Genomic DNA, 10662 nt, shown 5'->3' with positions numbered 1-10662 from the left:
CAGTCCAGTGGTTAGGGCTTGGTGCTTTCACTTCATGGGGCCCAGGTTCAATGCCTGGTTGGGTAACTAAGATCCCACAAGCCACAAGGCACGGCCAAAAACAAAAAAGACCCCACCAGGGTGGACATTCCCATGAGCAGATGGAGAGATCTAGGAGCTAAGGGGTGTGCAGAGGTGTGCCAGAGCGGCCAATCGCACACTCTCGAGAGGCAGAGGTCCCCCAAGCCTCCTCTCCCCATCCCTGTGGCTAGAATGTTGGGGACACAGAGGATACTGTCTTTGCCTGGATTGGCTGTGGTTAAAACAGAAAGGAAGGCACAAGTAGAATGTAGCTTCCACAGCAGACGTTAAAATAAGCCTGTTGGAAGTTGGAAGGGACTAGGGAAATTTATTGGAATGGAGCGGGTCTGGGGACGCCGGCAGGAAGGTGGCAGTGACAGGGGACGTTGTATGTGAACGTGGATCAGCAGGTGGGCCACGGCTCTGGATGTTGGGTGCCCACCCTCCGCCCCCTTCCTTCACTGCCTGGGGCCTCGCGGGTCCTGTGAGGGCAACCTCTTTGTTTTTCTTTAACCACAATATTCACTAGGGCAGAACTCTGATTCTCGGGCAGAGTTAGACTCACTGGCTAGGCGTGGGCTCACATCCTCCTGTCTTATGATCAGGACCCTGGGATGAGAGTGAGTGATTTTTTAAAACATTAATTTTGACGTGAATTAACTTGAGATTTACCTTGTCTACAGCGTTTGATCCTCTGGGCTACGGCTGGTTCCTGGACTTGCCTGTCCACACCATCACAGGTCCTAGGCGATTCGGATTCATATAATCATCTACCTCTCTGTCCTCTGATAATCACCTCAAGTTTCCCCTCCCTTTGACTTAAGTTGGGGAGGAGAGACAGAGGGCGAGAGAGAGGATGGTGTGTGATGGGAACCAAGTTTTTGGCATATCTCTTTAAAATCGAGTTGAATATTAACATTGACTTCTGACACGCAAGTATTTATATTCATTATGATATTAAAATAAATGGCTAGTTATACTTTTTTGTTTGTTGCTGAAAGCTACAGAGAATCCGACAAGACCGTTCCGGCATGTTTATATTATAACTCTCTTTTGGGCAGTTGCTGTTGCAGATTAGTGAGGTAAACCAGCTGGGTCAGCTGATATCCTTTTTTATTTTTTCTTGTTTAAAAAGTAAAAGCTGGAGAAAAGAGCTGGCTACCTCCGAGGCTGTTTAGATCCTGTGCATTTTTTTCTGGAAAACATCTTCATTGTTCAGGGTGAGAAGTTGAAGGTTTATTTTTGTGCATCTCTGTTTTTAGCTCAGATCAGCGTTGCTGGCTCACGGTGGAAGCCCCTTTGTATGAAACATCCCTTATTGCATCGGTCCCTTGAGCATAGCATGGGCCAAATCATCATTCCTAATAGGCTGGTTGATGTCGGGGGAGAGGAAACATCTTGATACATCCCTGAGATGTGTTATGTCAGAGAAAGTGTGTCACAGATCCTCGACAGCTCATGCAAGGGCACCGGGAGGGGTGCAGTGCCAGGGGCCTGGCATTCCAGCTCACTTGCCCGGGGACTGTTGTCCATCACATCTCATTACCCAACTGTGTCCACTTGGGTGCCATTTTCTCAAAGACACTTACGCAGTGGTATTTTGTAACGACGTCAATTCTTTTCCTGTCTGACCTAGAAGATTGCGGTGACTCAACGCTGGCTGGTCAACCTTAAAGATTAAATCGAGGACATTGGCTTAATGATTTTAACAGCTTAGTGTAAAGGATTTCCCAAGTATGAGAATCATGATATCAGATATGATTGGGAATTTTATTCAATCTTAAAGAGAAAGTTAAGTAGCATGGCTGAAGGCATACTTAATGATTGTATTTCTTAAAGAATAAGCTTCACATTTTAAACATTTTAAACAGAAATAAGGATATAAGAGTCTTAGGAAGAATCAACATATGCTACATTTGTAAAACGCTCTACTATGTATTGTATGTTGACAGCTATGCCAGAATCTTTACTATTCTATGATGATGATAATTATTTCCTGAGTTGAATTCCTTTGTGTAAAACTTTTTTTTGTTCCAGTTCAGTGTTTTTCAAATGTTCATATGCTTAAGAATCTCAGGGGAGCTTGGTCATAATACAGATCCCTGGGCTATGTCCTCAGACCTCAGTAGGTCTGGGCAGCTGGTTGTCCAGCCCCAGGCTACCTTGCCAAGGTGTATCTGGGTACTGGGTGTAGCACTCAGGTCAGATGGAAGGAGAAGGGTGAAAGGTAGCCTCCTCCTTGCCTCATAGAGTGTGGTTTCCCTCAAATTTAGCAAACTCTTATCCTTTTTCTTTGAGGAGAATCATGTCAAATGATTTTATTTTTAAAATACTGGGTATAGACTCTATGGATGAACAGAGAAGTAAGACAAATGTTGACAATACAGAAACTCCTTTTCCTTTGGGATTTATTTTTCCTGCTACATTTTTTGGAAGGCAACAATCATTTGAAGCTCCTTGAGAACGTTATGTAAGATGACTGATTCCATCCTCTGTGCCTCCTGAGTCCTAACCAACTGCCTACTGGACTTGGATACCCACAGGAACCATAAACTTGATGTGCATAAAAGTAGGTGTACTGTCAAAATCCCAATGGCATTTTTTGCAGAAATAGAAAAAAACAAAAAACAAAATTAATATGGAATCAGGTGACCCCAAATACCAAAAATTTTTTTGAAAAAGAAGAACAAATTTGGAGGACTCAGACTTCCTGGATTCAAAACGTATTACAAAGCCATAGTAATCAAAACAGTGCAGTACTGGAATCAAGATGGACAAATAGGGCTTCCCTAGTGGCACAGTGGTTGAGAATCTGCCTGCCAATGCAGGGGACACAGGTTCGAGCCCTGGTCTGGGAGGATCCCACATGCCGCGGAGTGACTAGGCCCGTGAGCCACAATTGCTGAGCCTGCACATCTGGAGCCTGTGCTCCACAGCAAGAGAGGCCGCGATAGTGAGAGGCCTGTGCACCGCGATGAAGAGTGGCCCCCGCTTGCCGCAACTGGAGAAAGCCCTCACACAGAAACGAAGACCCAACACAGCCATAAATAAATAAATAAATAAATAAATAAATAAATAAATAAATAAATAAATAAATAAATAAATAAATAAAATTAAAAAAAAAAAAGATGGACAAATAGACTGATGGAATAGAATAGACAGCCCAGAAATAAACCCTTGTGTATATGGTCAAATGTCTTTGACAAAGCTGTCAAGATCATTCAATTGGGAAAGGATGATCTCTCCAACAAATGGTGATGGGAAAACTGGATGTCTTCATGCAAAAGAATGCAGTTGAACCCTTTTCTTACATCAAATAAAAAAAATTAACTCAAAATAAATAGAAGATCTAAACATAAGACCCAAAACTATAAAACTTCTAGAAGAAAACATGGGGGAAATCTTAATAACATTGGATTTGCCAATGATTTCTTTGATATGACACCAAAACAACAAAAGCAAAATAGACAAATGGGACTACATCAAACTTTATAACTTTTGTGCATCCAAGGACACTATCAATAGAGTGAAAAGGCTGCCTATGGAATGGGAGAAATATTGATGTTGAGCCAGCTCAACCCAGCAAGTAGAGGGCTGAGAGACACAGCACCTTTATTGGAGGTCAGGGTGGAGTACACAAGAAAAAGGCTTTGGTGCGTGTGAAGGTCACTAGGTCACAGGGAGGGTAAGAAAGGGATTTGAGGCAGAGATCAGCCTTATCACACTGCTGTACCTGGTCACCCGGGCTGAGTGTTCACAGCTTGTTTGTGGAGTTGTTGAGGCAGCAGGAAAGTATGAAGTTCAAGAGTTTACAATATAATTTGCAAATCATATATCCAATAAGGGGTTAATATCCAGAATATATAAAGAATTCCTACAACTCAACAACAACAAAAATCAAATAACCAGATTAAAAAATGGGCAAAAGACTTGAATAGGTATATTTCCAAAGAAGATATACAAATGGCCAAAAAACATTTGAAAACATGCTCAACATCACTAATGATCAGAGAAATGCAAATAAAAACCACAGTGAGATATCATCACACACCAATTAGTATGACTAGTATTTTTTTTAAAAAAAGCCTAGAAAATAGCAAGTGTTGGTAAGGATGTGGAGAAATTGGAAACCTTGTACACTGTTGGTGGGATTGTAAAATGGTGCAACCACTATGGAAAACAGTGTGGCAGCCTCTCAAAATGTTAAATAGAACTGTGATATGAGCCAGCAGTCTTATTTCTGGGTACATACCCAAAGTAATTGCAAGTAGGGTCTTGAAGAGATATTTGCACACCCATGCTCACAGGAGCACTTTTCACAGCAACCAAGAGGGGGAAGCAACCCAAATGTTTACTGATGGATGAATGGAAAAACAAATGTGGTATGCCCATACAATGGAATATAATTCAGCCTTAAAAAGGAAGGGAATTCTCTTGCATGCTACAACATGGATGAAACTTGGGGACATTATGCTATGGGAAATAAGCCAGTTGCAAAAAGACAAATGCTGTACAATTCCACTCATATGAGGTACTTAGAGTATCAGATTCATAGAGACAGGAAGTAGAATGGTGGTTGCTAAGGGATGGGGGTGGGGAGAGGAAGAGTTACTGTTTAATGGACAGAGTTTCCGTTTTGCAAGATGAGAATGTTCTGGAGATGGATGGTGATGATGGTTGCACAACAGGTGAATGTACTTAACACCAGTGAACTATATACTTAAAAATAATTTCAATGTTAAAAAAACCCAGGTGTATCATTTTCCCTCTGGGACCTCCTTCTACTCTGCATTATGGGGATTCTTTGTTGCAGGTCACCAAAACTAACTCTAGATGATGTCAGTAGAAAAGGAATCGACTACACATATAGCAGCATATTTAACTGATCGGCAGGTGCCCAGCTTTTCATATCCTAACACATCACCTCAGAAACCACGTCGCAGTGGATGCGTTTGTAGTGGGTGAGGTAGGCGCTGCCCGCATGCTCTGTCAAGTTCATCTCTCAGAGTGCTGACAGACGACAGCTCTCAGCTGGGGTTTACCTGCCTCACCCAAGGCTACACCCTACACTCAGTGACTAGTCTATGTGGGGTTCAAAGCTCTGCCCCCCACCTCCACGCGGGCAGACTCTGTGGGGCCGTCAGCTGCTGGGCTCCCTCTGGGGCTGGTATATCTCCTCGGCGCCCCTTCACTTGCCCCTATTGTTCTGGGAAACCTTCCCCAGTCAACCTTCTGCACTCACATCTCCTCAGAGGCTTTGTTCCTGGGGCACCTGGCCTGAGACAGCATGTCACCATTTGATTGAGAGTCTCTTTCTCTTTCTTAGTGTTCCATAAAATAAAGGTGTGACTTACCACCGATGGCATCTTAGAGTCCATAAAATAAGCTGGGAGTTAGCCAAGTGCAAGAGTGGGAGAGGTGGAGAAACAGGCAGCTGGTGGAGACCGGGTCTCAAAAGGCCTTGGACGCCATGCTGCTGAGTGGAGACTTTGTCTGGAAGGAACGGTCTGCCTGGTTGAGGGATGGATGGAAGGTGGGAAGGGACAAGGGCTGGGTCAGAGCAAGCGGAAGCAGCAGCTGACGAGTGCACTGCAGGGGGTGGTGAGGAGCGTGGGTACACAAGGGTCCTTACAGAGGTGGAACCTGTGAGGTCTGACGACTCTAATGGCCACGCAGATTTCTGGAAAGGGAAGACTCTGGCTTGGGGACCACATCTCAACAAGCCCAAGATGTGATTGCCTGCAGGGTGCACCATGATTTTATATGCCGCTGACAAAGAGAAACAATGTTCCCAATCCACCTATGAACTGCGAGATGTATTCCACTCTCAGGTATGTCCTAAGTGAAAAAGTGTTCCTGTTAGAATTGAAAAAACACAGTACTCGTTCTCTCCCTCCAGTCGGCTGGGAAGTTTTCCTGCCTCCCTAAGGCTGAGTGAGGCCCCTCTGGTGCTCTTGCAGCAAGTGGCGTGCTCAGCGTGGTTGTGTTACTGCTGTTACCCCTTTTGAACTTCATTACTGCTGTTACCCCTTTTGAACTTCATTACTGCTGTTACCCCTTTTGAACTTCATTACTGCTGTTACCCTTTTTGAACTTCATTACTGCTGTTACCCCTTTTGAACTTCATTACTGCTGTTACCCCTTTTGAACTTCATTACTGCTGTTACCCTTTTTGAACTTCATTACTGCTGTTACCCCTTTTGAACTTCATTACTGCTGTTACCCCTTTTGAACTTCATTACTGCTGTTACCCTTTTTGAACTTCATTACTGCTGTTACCCTTTTTGAACTTCATTACTGCTGTTACCCTTTTGAACTTCATTACTGCTGTTACCCTTTTGAACTTCATTACTGCTGTTATCCTTTTTGAACTTCATGAGCCAACATCCACGAAAGCCTAAGCTGTGATCGGCTCTCTTCGAGAGGCAGGGATTCAGCAAACGGAAACAGGAAAAACCCCGACTGGATGGCCCACGGCTGTCTTGCTGTCTCTTGTGCAGTCGACCTTGGGCTCCTCGGCAGAGCACCGCTGCAGACGCAGCAGCCGGTGTGGCTCGTGACGCGTGCCGGGTACAATGCATGCTCGCTGTGAGAATGAATGAATGCATTAAAGGGCTTTTCTCTTGTAGCGACTGGTCCGGTAACCCACCCTGAACCAGACCTTTATCTGCTCGCCAGTCTCTGAGTTATTCCTGATTTTGTCTCTGCTCGGCTCCCACCTTAGTCTTGAACACTCACCCCTTTTCTCTCCCCAAAACCTAACCATACTAATACCCACTTCAGATCCCCGTTTATCCTGGAGCTTTTCTTGATTGTGATTGTTCACAGAGATTCATTTCTTACCTCCTGTAACAGTTATAACTGGCACCATCTAACTTCTGATGTCTCATTTATTATGATGAAATCGTTTATTTCTCACCTCTTAATCACATGGGAAGTTCTTCATGGGTGGGAATTCTCTAACATATTTATAAATTCTTTTGCCTAAACACAGTCTATGGCAGATAGAAAATGGAAATAGCTTGGTGAACCAATGAATGGAGGTTAATTTACTGGGAGGGGTGGGAAGTGTTCCTGAGGCTTTTTGAGTGGGGGAATAAAAACCAAACGAAGCCAGGTGATAGATAAAAAGTCATTTATTGACTTCAATTTTTATGAAAGTCATGATCTATGTAGCCTTAAAATAGTGCTCAAAGGATGACACTGACAAATAGCAGTCTCCTACCTTTCTTTACCCCTGGTTCCACTCCCCAGGGATGACTTCTTTCAATTCTTTCAGCTATTTTTTTTCCCTAAAAAAACCTCCAAATTTCTAAATTACATGCTTCTATGTTGTTACTTCTTGATGGATCCGTTTGGCACACATGTTTCTCTTATACTAGGGGCCTACGTTCCCTTTTTTCTTGGTTCATTCCCTTGTTTTACTGAAGGACATTTTCCAATAGCATCCTAAGAAGTTCTAGATGAGAATGCTTCTTCTCTTTTTAAATTAAGACTATCGTTTAGAGCGTTTTTTTTTTTAAATTAACTTATATTTTTGGCTGCATTGGGTCTTCGTTGCTGCACGCGGGCTTTCTCTAGGTGCGGTGAGCAGGGGCTACTCTTCATTGTGGTGCACAGAGCACGGGCTCTAGGCGCACGGGCTTCAGTAGTTGCAGCACGCAGGCTTCAGCAGTTGTGGCTCGCAGGCTCTAGAGTGCAGGCTCAGTAGTTGTGGCGCACAGGCTTAGTTGCTCCGCGGCATGTGGGATCTTCCCGGATCAGGGCTCGAACCCGTGTCCCCTGCATTGGCAGGCGGATTCTTAACCACTGCGCCACCAGGGAAGCCCCTAGAGCAGTCTTAAGTTTATAGCAATATTGAGGTGAAAGTACTGAGATTTCTTGTATAACCCCTGTCCCCTCCACATGCATAACCTCCCCCAATATCCATCCCCCCACCAGAGGTACATCTGTTACAGTTGATGAACCTACACTGACACATCACAATCACCCAAAGTTCATGATATCCATGGTCTCTTCCTTCTTTAATCCTTTTCATATCATACATAGGATATATGACGGAAAATGTATGTATCCTCTTCTCTCTTCGAGGATATTAATTATGGTTTCTTCTGCTCTCTGCATTGTCTTTGCATCTTCCTTTCCTCCTCTCACTCCTCTGTTTGTTTTGGTCTTGGTGACGAATATCTTCCATTGACCCCACCAACCTACACTGAAGGTCGTACAGATTCTCCGCTTTTTGCCACAGAGGTGGCATGAGTAGGTTCCTCTGCCCTTGAGCTTCTGTTTGGGCTTGGCCTGTGGGAGGCTGGGACAAAGGAGCGTGAGTTGAGGAAGTGATTCCCCCAGGCTCCTCCCACCCGCTGGGGAAGCCGAGATTCTTCTCCCAAAGGCCACAGCTCCAGGGCAGTGGCCTCTCCAAACAGCTACATTCTCCAGATCGTAGCAACCCCTCCCTCCTACTGAGCCACCTGTGGGCACTGCCTACTTTTGTCAACTGTCACCCCATTAAATTTCCTTTAAATGTCGAAGTCTGAGTGTGCCATCTGGTTCCTTCCAGAACTGTGTTCTGTTTCTTCCAGAAACAGATACGGTGTTTTTCATGACGATTTCTTCAAATGCACAGTGCTCTTTGGCCATCCCTTCACAGCTAAGAGTGAGGCAGTGAGATGCTGATGCGAAGACCCCCTGTATTGTTGGGGCTTGTCACCCGGTGGGCTTCATGTAAAGAAGTACCAGCCTCCTTCCACTGTGTCTTCAGAAATCGCTGAGCTTTCTTGACTGCTCTTATCTCTTTCTCTCCTTCTTTCTATAATTTTGGGTCAATACTTTTTAAAAAAATTCCTTTACTGTCATTTTGACAGGGTTTTAGATGGATGTGTATAAAAGACATTTTTAGGAACAACAAAAGAAAAAAAAAAAGGAATTTTTTTTTCTTTGTAAGCAAAGCAAGAGGCAGTAGAGCCTGCTGGTTCAGAGCCTGGATCCAGCTCTGTGACTTCATTTCCTCCCCTGTGAAAAAGAGAAGAGTGTAAGAAAGCAATTTCTTTGGAGAATTTCCGGGAAGATCAAATTAGTTACTATTATCAAGTGCTTCAAAAAACGCATGGTACACAGCACTACCTGTAAAGGACAGTGCAGCACATTTGGTTTAAAAATGTTCTGTTAGTGAAACGGTTGCTGGCAATAGGACCCAGGTACCGGATTCTGAGATTCCTCAAAGCTCCACTGGAAGCTGGTTCTACCAGGAGCTGGGGTTTGGCCAACTCAGTGTCAGAGGTCATCCGGGGTCACAGCATGGAGCTTTCAGAAGTTGGTGGGGAGCAGCAAGAGGAAGGTGGGCAGAAAAATTCTGCTGCCCTTCCATGGGGCAGGCACGGGGGAGAGGGAAGTAGGGACTTGGGAGCCGGTAGCCTTCTCTGGTCCCACCAGACGTTCTCACGCTACTGGGTTAGGCCCAGGCTGGAACACACAGTGTAGGCGGCACTGCAACCTGGAAGGGTAGGAATCTTCACAGAATGCCCTAGAAGAACTCAGCCAAGAGACCAACTGTAGCAACAGGAAGCAACTATGCACTTGAAAGATCTCCTGCGTAAAGCAATACTGTTAAAAACACAGAAAAAGGATTTAGAGAAGGTCGATCAACTTATGTTTACGCTGTGCTGAGCATCTGAAATAAGTCAGGGATGTCTTAAAAAACAGAATACAAAACCAGCTTAGAATCCTCAGAGCAATAGATGAATTACTGGAAACGTGGCCTGCTGCACTTATAAAAATCCTGGCCTCTCTAATTGTCCTACTTATTTGTCCAAGAAATATTTCCTGAGCGCTAACTGTATGAAAGGCAGTGTGACAATGTCACGAAGAAAAATCAAGCCCCATCTTTCCCCCTAGGGCCTTCCCACGTAAATGAGACATTTGCAAAAATCACAAAATCCAGGTAACAGATGATGAGCCATAGTTAACTGATGCAGAATTTAGTGGAAGAAGAAATAACTGTGAACTGAGCCGATCTGTAAGAATGTGGGAGAGATGGGACCCAACCTGGGTTCTGGCCTTTCTACTTCTGTATCCTGGTGGCTGTCCCATCCTCCCCTTGGGCTATAGGCCGCGTCCAGGGCACCCCACTTCCCCCTCCAGGCCCTACTGCAGCTCATCCCTTGCCTTGGAATGCTTTTTCTCCTGCTGTTTCCCCGGGTGGCTGACGCTGGGTGCTACCCACCTAACCTTCAAGTTTCAGCTTCAAGGCCACCTTCCCTGCGGGCCTCTCTGACCACCCGGGACTTGCTAAGGGACGTTTCCCCCTTCCTATAATAATTGGGCAGCTGCCAGGCAAACAAAGTATTTGCATCTTTCTTCAATTCAGTTAGAATAGACGTGCGTGGTATATGATGTAACAGTCACTGTACACACACGATTTTAGGCAATGCGGGGTAATTCTGGATATGCCGATGCTCAACTCTTGGCAACCCATGCACGGTGCCAGGGACGCCCAGTATAGACTGAGTCTCCTAGACAGAAGGGGCATGTTTGACACATTCTTCCAGCATCCCTGCCCACCCCCGCCTTCCTCAGCGCGCTGTCTTGATCAGCCGGATGTCT

At 44.9% G+C, this 10662-nt stretch overlaps 1 long non-coding RNA gene across 1 annotated transcript in view; it reads left to right on the top strand.

Moving 5' to 3' along the window:
* The window catches only part of LOC309615341, a 53783-nt gene that overhangs the window by 13000 nt on the left and 30121 nt on the right, over positions 1–10662 (top strand). The gene's annotated exons all lie outside the window — the stretch shown is intronic.

Source organism: Balaenoptera borealis, assembly GCF_965194805.1.
Source record: "Balaenoptera borealis genome assembly, chromosome: 17".
NCBI classification, from domain to species: Eukaryota; Metazoa; Chordata; class Mammalia; order Artiodactyla; family Balaenopteridae; genus Balaenoptera; species Balaenoptera borealis.
The sequence above is the reverse complement of the archived record's forward strand: the minus strand, read 5'-3'. Positions and strand labels throughout refer to the sequence as shown.